Consider the following 10670-nt stretch of genomic DNA (forward strand, 5'->3'; position numbering starts at 1 on the left):
TCCAACTATTCCCTATTTCATATATACCTCCACGCCTTTTTTTCTTCATTTGCAGAAGCCTGTGCAAGAGCACCTCACGGCTTGAATGGTTCATACCATCAAAATTTTGATGTCCGCTGTTCTTTACTACTCGTTTTTTCTTTCTTTTGGCTCTGTTAAAGAAGCCTGGTACTATCGCTGTATTGGCCTTGACCCTTGAGATCAATATTCATAGAAACTTATAATCCCATCTTTTTCCTTGTTATGTTCAATAACTGCAGCTCTGTAGCTTGACTTAAATCACCTAGCTGCTTCTTGAAAACCTAAAAATTTCTTAACTATATAACAAGAAAGGAGAGATGGAGAAGAAATCGTTGCGGAAGCCAATAAAGAATACTAGGTTCTTGATCACGATTAATGTCTTGGGAAGTGCTGGACCGTTAAGATTTGTAGTGAGTGAGAATGATAAGGTTGCTGGAGTTGTTGAAACTGCTCTGAAACAATATGCTCGTGAGGGCCGACTTCCAATTCTGGGCTCACAGTCAATGATTTCTTCTTTTACCCGGCCAGTGCTGGACTTGATGGTACACAATATATATCTTAATCTTTGGTTTTTCTTTTCCCTTTTTAATCTTATCAACTGTGTTCACACTGTGAGTAGGGGTGACAAACTTGCAGCTCGAAAACGGGTAGTGCAAAAAATAGATAAATTATTCGATCGGGTTAACCAGCGGATAATATGGATATATGCCTTCTTGAATATGACCACTTTTGAGAGAATTCCTAATCTCCCAAACTTGAGTAGCCCACAATTTAAATCTTTTACAAATATAAAAGTTAAATATATTAGTTATCCATTTGACATCCATTTTCTAAGTGGATAATATGGTTCTTATCCATATTTCACCTGTTTTTTAAAAATTTATTATGGAAAACTATTTTTTTTAATTCATTTCGCCACCACTTTTGTGGAGTAAACGGAACCGTAGGACTACATATATAATTGGTGACTTCGGTAATATATTCATTGTCCTTACGGAATTTATTCCCCTAGCTAGTATGTTGTTTTTGATGGGTGAGTGATGGAATTGTTTTCGGAATTTCAAAGTCAAACAAAATTTAAGTTCAGCAAAACTTGAACGTCCACAAGAATATATTGTGAGTTTCTTAGAACAGAAGAAAAGAGGATTTAGAGAATCTGAGGCAAAAGACATGCAATACATTTAGGTAACTCATGTCTTGTAAGATAAGAATATGTTGTGAGTTTTTTTAGAACAGAAAGAAAAATCAGTGGGTGCAAAAGACATGTATTACCTATAGATGTCTGTTAAGACATAACTATCGTAACAGAAACAACGTAACCCAACTGCATTTAAAAGTTTGCTTTCAAATTCAAACTTTAAAGTAACAAATATTTAAACGTTTAAATAAATTAAATGAGGGACCAGTTGCATTTATTTGTCATACATTCTTATCTTCCACACGTTTTTTCTGAACTGATTTTTCAGCTCTAGGACCATTGGACTCGATAGGATCAGTAGGAGTGAGGAATTTCATCCTCTGTAAGAAGCAAAAAAAGCCACTGATGACAGAAGGAAGGGCAACTGGGAAAAAAGGTTGGAAGGCTTGGCTGACTAAGTCATTTAGCTTCAAGATTCATTCCCATTGAATCACTTTCCTGTGTCTTTGTTAATTGTGGTTTCTTCAAGCCTATAATAAGTTCATTCTGTGCTCTCAAGCACTTGTATGTTGTGATGAATATGATAATTACATTAATAAATGATGTGTACATGCATCAATTCCTTATGTAACTCAAATGGTTATGAGAATCAACATCCATGGCTACCATTGTAATGAACATTTTCTTTTTTCTTGGGCGTATCTGTAGACAGTTGAATCCAAATTTAGAGAAACTGAGTTTGGTCGCGATCGATTATATGCACACTTTAAAATTCTTTTTGCATGTGATTGTTGGAAACTAAGGTGAAAAACATTGACAATAACTTTATATTGCCAACAATATATGTAATATGCATAGTTAGAACTGAAAGAAGCCGAAGAACTGGATATGCTAAAAATATCATTTAATCAAAGCATATTTAGAAGAAATCTGGGATGGTGGGAACTCATAGAGGTCGATCTCCAACGATTTTGCTTGAGGAATAAAGTTTAAAATCTATCTTAAAGCATAGGCTTCAAAAGAAAGCGTAAATTTGGAGCTGATGATTTATTCGAAAGGGAACATAATTAGGTCTTAGCATCATTTAGTTAGTGGTCTTTTTAGCATCATAACAGAATCTTCAAGCTTCAAGCTCTATCTGCATATATTACTTCTTTATCCGAGTGTATCAAAACCATCCCTACATGAAATAGTTTCTGGTTGTTTAAACCTATACTGTATAAAGTTAGAGGTTCTAGATATATATACTTATAGAATATTCTTTTTTAATCTGCCTTTCTTAATTTTCTTCTGTCTTAGGCTACATTACTTGCCCTGCTCAAATCTTTGCACCTTTTCATTTGATAAAAGAAATAGAAAAAGTAGTCTCAACCCCCAAAAAAAATCTTGACCACGTTTACGATATGATTGACCATTTTACATTACATTCCAAGGGTTCTAAATGCATTTCCTCTTCATTAGCGATTTAGCGATGACTAAGGCAACTGTGGAAAGTATACACACAAATAGCTATTTCATGGGTATGGCATCAAATACCTTAACTCTTCATAACCCAGAAATTTGGTTTCCAATCATGGGGGATCTTTAAACAAATAGCCCCCGGTTTTACTGTTTGCTTTTTGCAGCCGATATACATAGATTATTCACTGACTATACATGATTATACACATATTATACATAAATTATACGTATATTATATATTCCTCGGCTCTGTTTAGTTTAAGTAATTGAATGGGTTGCTATTTAGGTTAATTCTTCTTTTCTTTTCGTATGTCAAATTCTGAATATAGAAAGCAATTAAAGCCCACGGGCCCACTTGTATGAGCCCAGTAGCCCCTTTGAAAACTGGGCAAGCCCAATTGGTCCAGAATATAAGATGGAATAAGGTCTTCAAATTATACAAAATTTCATCTTGCTTTACAAAATTCTCTTGGTTCAATTTATATATTTTTTCACAGATTCTATAATCTTCACAAATCAATTCTTCTGTTCACATTGTTTCTCCTTCTTCACAACAGCAATCAGAAGGGACGGTGACACTGTATAATTCAGTGTATACTGACTAAGTATATTGTATAATAAGTGTATACTAAATCTATACTCACTGAATATATACTTCTTATTCATTATATATGAATTATACATAAATGATACACTTTTTGTATAATAATTTTACATGATACACATTTTGAATTATAGAAGTTTTATGATTGTTCTTTCTCAGATAACTACGCATAAAGTTGAAATATATACTAAATAGATTGTCACAATACAATTTATATACATAATAGACTGTCACTATACAAAATATATACAAAATAGACTGTCAGTATACAAAAATTATACAAAATAGACTGTTACTATATAATTTATATACAATAAACTGTCACTGTATAAAATATATACAAAATAGACTGTCACTATATAAAAAATATACTAAATAGACTATCATTATACAAAATAGACTGTCACTATACAAAAATATACAAAATAGACTGTCACTATATAAAAAATATATAAAATTTATATTTCGGGCTATTAGATGTAATATGTATGAGCCGGAGGGACATTTTGTGTGAGTGATGAAAAATATAGGCTATTAAAATTTTAATGAGCTATAGAGAGTCTTTTACCCAAAGTTTTCCTCAAGTAAATGACCTATAACATAAATTTAGATCTTCTAGAGGACAACCTTTTGATGGCAACTAGAAACTTCGACTATATATGGTCAATGTATACATGTGACACTTTAGCGAAGTTCGACGATAAATTACTTTCTAGGTATGATAAAATTGGTCGGAAACTAAATGGTTGCAGTAATTTGGAATAGAATATTATGACCTGATGTGGACTCAATAGCTTTCTATCCATTATTTTTTCAGCCACTTTTCATTTTTATCATTGAGCAAATGAAATAATAACGTAAAAAAGGGCATCATATTTGGTCATTCCCATTTAAACAATACTTTTTAAAAAAAATAAAATTTAACTGGTATTTATTTTTTTATGGTAACTTCAGATATATATACTTTTTTTTTCTTCTTTGTATTCATGTCACATGTATTTAGGAACTTTGCTGCTGCTGTTTTCTCCTTCTCTATGTTCATGTCCCATGTTTCTAGGGGCCTTTTGGTTTCTTCTTCTTATTAGATGCAAACACACCGTTATAGGTTGTGCTTAGGGTTACTTCTCTTCATCTTCTTAGTTGCAAATGAGTTTGTTAGATTTGTTGCCGTTTTGGCAATTTGATGATTGAGATTTGTTCTTTACAATATTTGAAAGTTATATTTCAAATTTGAGCTCAATTGAAGTTGATTTGGGCGTTGAATCGTATGTTAGATTGTTAATTAAAATTCAAAAAATAAATTTATGTATCAGAACTTAAGATTCAAAATCTGAAGTTGCATTGAAAAAATTGAACTACTTAAGATTTTAATTTTCTGAAGTTACACTTGAAAGATAGAAGAACTTAAGATTTAATTTCTGAAGTTGCATTGAAGAGATTGAACTACTTAAGATTCGAATTACTGAAGTTGCCTTGAAGAGATTGAATTACTTAAGATTTGAATTTTCTGGAGTTGCATTTGAAAGATAGAAGAACTTAATATTTGATTTTTGAACTTGCATTGAAGAGATAGAACAACTTCATATTCCGGTGGGTAAAATTTGTATATTTTTGTGCAATGCGGATATAACTTCAATGACGGCCCCAAAAGTGGGTATCTGTGCAAATGCCCCAATAATAACTTGGCAGTATATATGATCAAGACCGAATTCACTGTTTACACAAATAGCCGATTATATTCACTGTTTACATAAATAGCCGATTATATTCACTGTTTATTTTTTTAGCCTATATGAGTAGATTTGGCTATTTAGGTTAATTCTTTTACATTTTATGATTCCCAACCTACTAATGATTGCAAAATAGGTCAATCTCACGATGAATATGGTACATAAAACTCATAGGCGCAGTCAGGATTTATGGAATTTTAGTCTTTTAAGTTAGTGAGTTCTAAGTTAGTAATTTGTACATATTCTAATACAGTATTTGAACCCAAGTTACTGAGTTCGACCTAACCCATCGAAGATTAGCTCCACTTGATACAAGTTTGATTATTTTTAATGGTAAGATCCGGAAATTGAGAATTCTAAAACCATTTGATACCACGAATACGCACAGTACTATCTTAATTTTATGTTAGCTAGAATAAAGGAGCTTAAAATTTACTCTACTTTATGAATGTCCATTTGTGACCCAATAGGGGCTAACAAGTAGCAAAATCAAGTTCAGCAGACCTAATTATAAATTTAATCAGATTAGGCACTAAAGGGTGACAAAAGACCCACAATTAAATGAAAAGAAATTAAGCCAAGTATTTAGAATATGTTAGTATCCCTTAGCTAATAAAATAATGCTACAAAATTAAATGAAGTTGGCTAACTTCATTATAACTAATGATTTTTGCTTTTCTGTTGGGACGAGATGGTTCACTAGTAACAAAAAAAGAAAAAGATTGAATATTTTGAAGAGACCATTTGGTTAATTGTAGTGCTATATATAGTAAGTAGTACTTGATTAATAAGAAAAGCAACGCAACATTAGTAGTAATTGTTTATCGATCAAAATGATCAAATGGAAGAATATTGTGAAGTATGTGATAAACCACCTGAACGTTTTTTAAAAACTAAATTGTTTTCTGCTCTCTCGATATATGATACCTACATGACATCATCTAACAGAAGTCACTGGAACTAGAAATAAATATTGGATATCAAAGTGAGTTCCAAAAAAAGAATATCTTCTTACACCTGAATCCTGATAGACTTTTACATGTGCCTCGTTAAACTGTACATCACAGGATTCAGAAACTACTAGTAGCAGGGACGGACCAAGGTGGCTTTGGGCCGAAGTCAGTTACTTTTATTTAGATATTATATTTGTATTAGAAAATTTATTATATATATATATATATATATATATATATATATATATATATATATATATATATATATATATATATATAAAATTTATGAACTCAATAATAAAGATGAGCTATGAAATCATAAAAAATTCAGAACTCATAAACTTTAAATCCTAGCTACGTCCAGTGTTTTAAAAGGCGTGGGCGTAAGGCGAGGCGTTTTACATATGGCTCAGCGAGGCATAAGCCCCGAGGCACGGGTCGTAAGCCCCATAGGTATTTAATTTTTAATATTTTATAAAATAATATAATGATAGTAAATATTTATAAACAGGTAAAATTGCATAAAAATTAAAGAAAACTATAAATATGTGAAATATAAAATATAAATTAAAAGTTAAAAATTTTAAAAAAAATTAAAGGAACTTATAGAAAAAAATCTAGCATGATTCTTAAGTATAACTAATGCATATAAATAACGTATAATGTCTTTAACTTTCAAATAATTAAAAACTTATAATTTTTTTAAAAAACATTATGAAACTCCATATTTTACCTTCCTAAAAGTAAATAATTAATAAAATCTTATTAGTACGATAATTAAAATATTACTCCTTAATGAATAAATACAAATTAGTTTAAGATATCAAATTAATAAGAGTGTATAACAAGGAGGGACAAATGAACTAAGATACGACCAATAACAAGCGAAGATATAAATTCACAATACTATGTCTCATTATTAGAGTTATGCTCAATCTTCATATTTCTATTGATAAATAGAACTTTTATCATTAATTTGTTAAAGAATTTTGAAGGTCAACGATATTAATTAGGAAATTCGACGTGTGTTTTGCGTTAGAACTGTTAGGCGAGCACCGAGCATTGGGCGTTAGGCGTATTTAGGGGTCGGGCGCTTGGGGCGTAAGCCTCACAAAACTAAGCCTCATATATAAACACCAGGGCGTTTTGCAAGTGCCCGCCCCGAACGAGTCCCAAAAATACCTTTTAAAACACCGGCTACGTCTATAACCAGTAATAATTCACTAGTACTATAATAATTCACTAGTACTATAATAAGTGTACACCATGTTCCATGTATGGGTTTGGTGAGCCAGAAAACTAGTGGACAATTTTTTTAACGAAAGTAAAAGGAAGTTGGATCTTAGAATACCTTTCTTCTTGGTCTTTGAAACTCTATCATTTGCTGATGATTGACACCTGTCTTATTGGTCGTTGGAGGCATAAATTAATAGATTGAATTTCAAAGAGTACTTTGATTACTGGACTCTCTCACCTTAATTAAACTCAAATACTGTCTAACTATATATATTGTTTCGAATGAGGCAAATCTCATTGGTATGGTCAGAAATATATACAGCGTTCACGTGGCTTTAGCCAATGGCAATCTGATTCAACTGACAAATCACCCCCAGCATATTATGATTCATGTCGTTCCAAAAACTACTCTTTAATAAAATTACAGATCAGTTTCAGGTTTGCAAAACAATGCAAGGGTTAATTAATTGCTCCAGATGTCACTCTAAGATAACTAATTCTCAGGTTATTGAGAGTTTAATTGTTTCATCCCATACAGTAAAGAAAGCAAGTGAGGCGGGCTAAGATTTCATTCGAAGTAACGTAATAGCCCATGCTATTTTCCCTTATATTAGTCTTATGGCCACGCCCACGCTAGGATATTCTGCTTATTGAGCCTCATTTTTTTCAAACTTAAAAGACTACATATATGCTCAAAATAGTATAATAGAAACCCTTTGAGTTAAAAGTAGTAATTAGTGGAAATCATATAGCTGTTAGGGTAAAGACTTTATAAGGGTTTGTGCATACGGGCAAAATCGAGCTCATGGTGCATCCCGACCTCCGACAAGATAAGCTAGGCTCAAGACATAGTGGCAAGGGACCGAAATCGAGCCAAAAATCCCACCGAGCCAAAATCCGGGGGCATGACGCCTTTCCTCGAGAATGTAGAGGTCATGGTTTCGGAATCGGTTCTAGCCTCGAACGACTTCGAAGAACATTGTCGGACAATCAAGCATAACCAACAGAAAGCCGAAATATTTGTGACCGGTCGGATATCACGGCGGTGATCTCCGCATGTATCGATAGGGAACCGACAATCAGTAAATCGAAAGATTTTTTACCTTTTATAGAATTGTACCTAAAGTAGGACCCCCATACTATATAAAGGTGGTCTAATAATTCATGAAACACATTGTAACACGCACTCAAAAGCAATATATTATTATTTTCTCTATCACTAGTTCTTGCTCCTTTTCATTGGTGCCGGCCATGGTGAGCCCGACTCGAGGGTGACTATTTCACTAAGGCTGGAACTATCTTACTTGTGTGGTTTGAGTTTAATTTATCTTTGTTTCTTCAATTCTACTTAATTTATTGCTCTGTCTCAAATTTATCCGCGTATCCTTAAAACCACTTATAAATTCAATTGTTATCCGCATTTGAGGGTAAACAGTTTGGCGCCCACCGTGGGACTAAGGATAATAACGGTAATTTGATACAAATACCCATAACACACCCTATTTTATACTTGTTCTTTGAAGTATCTTTGATTTCAGGTCTTTGTTAAAATGTTGAACTCCCAATCCAACCATCTAAACACGGATGTTGAATCTGGCCACCATGGCGAGAACAATAATATAACACCCGGTAACGAGGTGCCCCCGCTGATCCCAACAAAATTCTGATCGCGGACCCGATCGACGCCAGCTCACATGTGGCCATCAACACGAATTTGCCCACCGATCCTGAGAACAACATCCGCGGGGGAGTCCGGTCGGTAGCTCAAAATACTCGTGATGGTGAAGGAGATGGGATCAGCTTATGGATGATCTTCGGATTGTTGCAGGCTCAGTAGGCAGTGATAGCCAAACTGCAGAACCGAAGCTGTGCTCCTAGTAGAGTTGAGCCAGAATCATCCCGGTAAAACACTCATGGAAAAGAACCAGCCGCAGATAGGCCAAGTGAAGTTGAACCCGTAACCAACCCCTAAATAATAAAGATGATCTAGGAATTGAAAAAGTAGGTGAAAATGGGAGAAAAGAAAATCAAACCTAACGACAAGAAGGTGGAGACTTACAACTCCAGGGTTGACCGAATTCCCGGAGCGCCACCGATATTGAAAGGCCTAGACTCTAAGAAGTTTGTTCAGAAACCCTTCCCTCCGAACGCCACCCCGAAGCCGATCCCAAAAAAGTTCTGCATGTCTGAAATTCCTAAATAAAATGGGACAACTAACCCAAATGAACATGTGACCTCATACACGTGTTCCATCAAGGGGAATGACTTAGAGGACGACGATATCGAATCTGTCTTGTTGAAAAAATTTGGAGAGACCTTGTCAAAAGGATCTATGATATGGTATTACAACCTACCTTCTAACTCTATTAACTCGTTTGTCGTGCTTGCATATTCCTTCATAAAAGCACATGCCAGGGCTATCAAGGTCGAAACCAGAAAGTCGGACCTTTCCAAAGTGAAATAGAGGGATAAAGAGATGCTCAAAGAATTCGTGTGCCGATTTCATATTGAACGGATGGACCTGCCTCCAGTCGCGGACGATTGGGTCATTCAGGCCTTTACCCAAGGACTCAATACTCGAAGCTCGTTGGCTTCGCAGAAGTTGAAGCAAAATATGGTAGAATATCTAGCCATAACTTGGGCCGATGGGCATAACCGATATCAGTCAAAGATTAGAGTTGAAGATGATCATGTCGGAGCCCCTTCCGGGCCTGTTATCCTATCCGAGTCAGTGACAGACCCAAAAGAGACACTGATCGTGAGCCAAGGCCCAGTAGGGACCGATATCAGCTGTATATAGGTGATCTTTGTAGTAACGGATAAGGACGAAACCTTGCGATAAATGAAAGGAGAAGCGATCAGAGTTAAAATAATCGAGGACTCATAAACAAAAACGGTTTTGACAGGCCCATCAGGCTTAATGAAGCACGGAGGTTATCAGAGTACACCTTCAATGTCGATGTTGCTGCCATCGTAACCTCCATCGGACGCATCAGAGATACCAAATGGATCGACCTCTACAGTACAATCCAGCCAAAAGGGATCCTAACCTAATGTGCAAATATCATGGCACTCATGGCCACAGAACGAATGACTGTCGACAATTGAGAGAGGAAGTAGCCCGATTATTCAATAACGGACATCTCCGAGAGTTCCTGAGCGATCGAGCCAAGACCCATTTCAGGAATAGATATTCTAATAAACAGATCGATCAAGATGAACCTCAGCACATCATTAACATGATTATCGGCGGGTTCAACATTCCCCATGGGTCGATGCTGAAGCGCACCAAAGTATCCATCACAATAGAAAAATGGACTCGGGATTACGTGCCGGAGGGAACCTTATCTTTCAATAACGAGGACGCTGAAGGGATCGTGTAGCCCCCCCTAATGATGCACTGGTAATATCTATACTCAAAAATAAATCTCGAGTTAAGCGTGTGTTAATTGATCTAGGTAGCTCGACCAACATCATCAGATCGAGCGTCATGGAACAACTCGGTCTACAAGATCAGATCGTGCCTG

The 10670-nt window shown here is 34.9% G+C and overlaps 1 pseudogene; it reads left to right on the plus strand.

Moving 5' to 3' along the window:
• Nucleotides 1–206: 206 nt before the first annotated feature.
• LOC104091657 (uncharacterized) lies at nt 207–1849 on the plus strand (annotated as a pseudogene).
• The last annotated feature ends 8821 nt before the right edge of the window (nt 1850–10670 follow it).

This window comes from Nicotiana tomentosiformis, chromosome 2 (genome assembly GCF_000390325.3).
Source record: "Nicotiana tomentosiformis chromosome 2, ASM39032v3, whole genome shotgun sequence".
Taxonomy (NCBI): domain Eukaryota; kingdom Viridiplantae; phylum Streptophyta; class Magnoliopsida; order Solanales; family Solanaceae; genus Nicotiana; species Nicotiana tomentosiformis.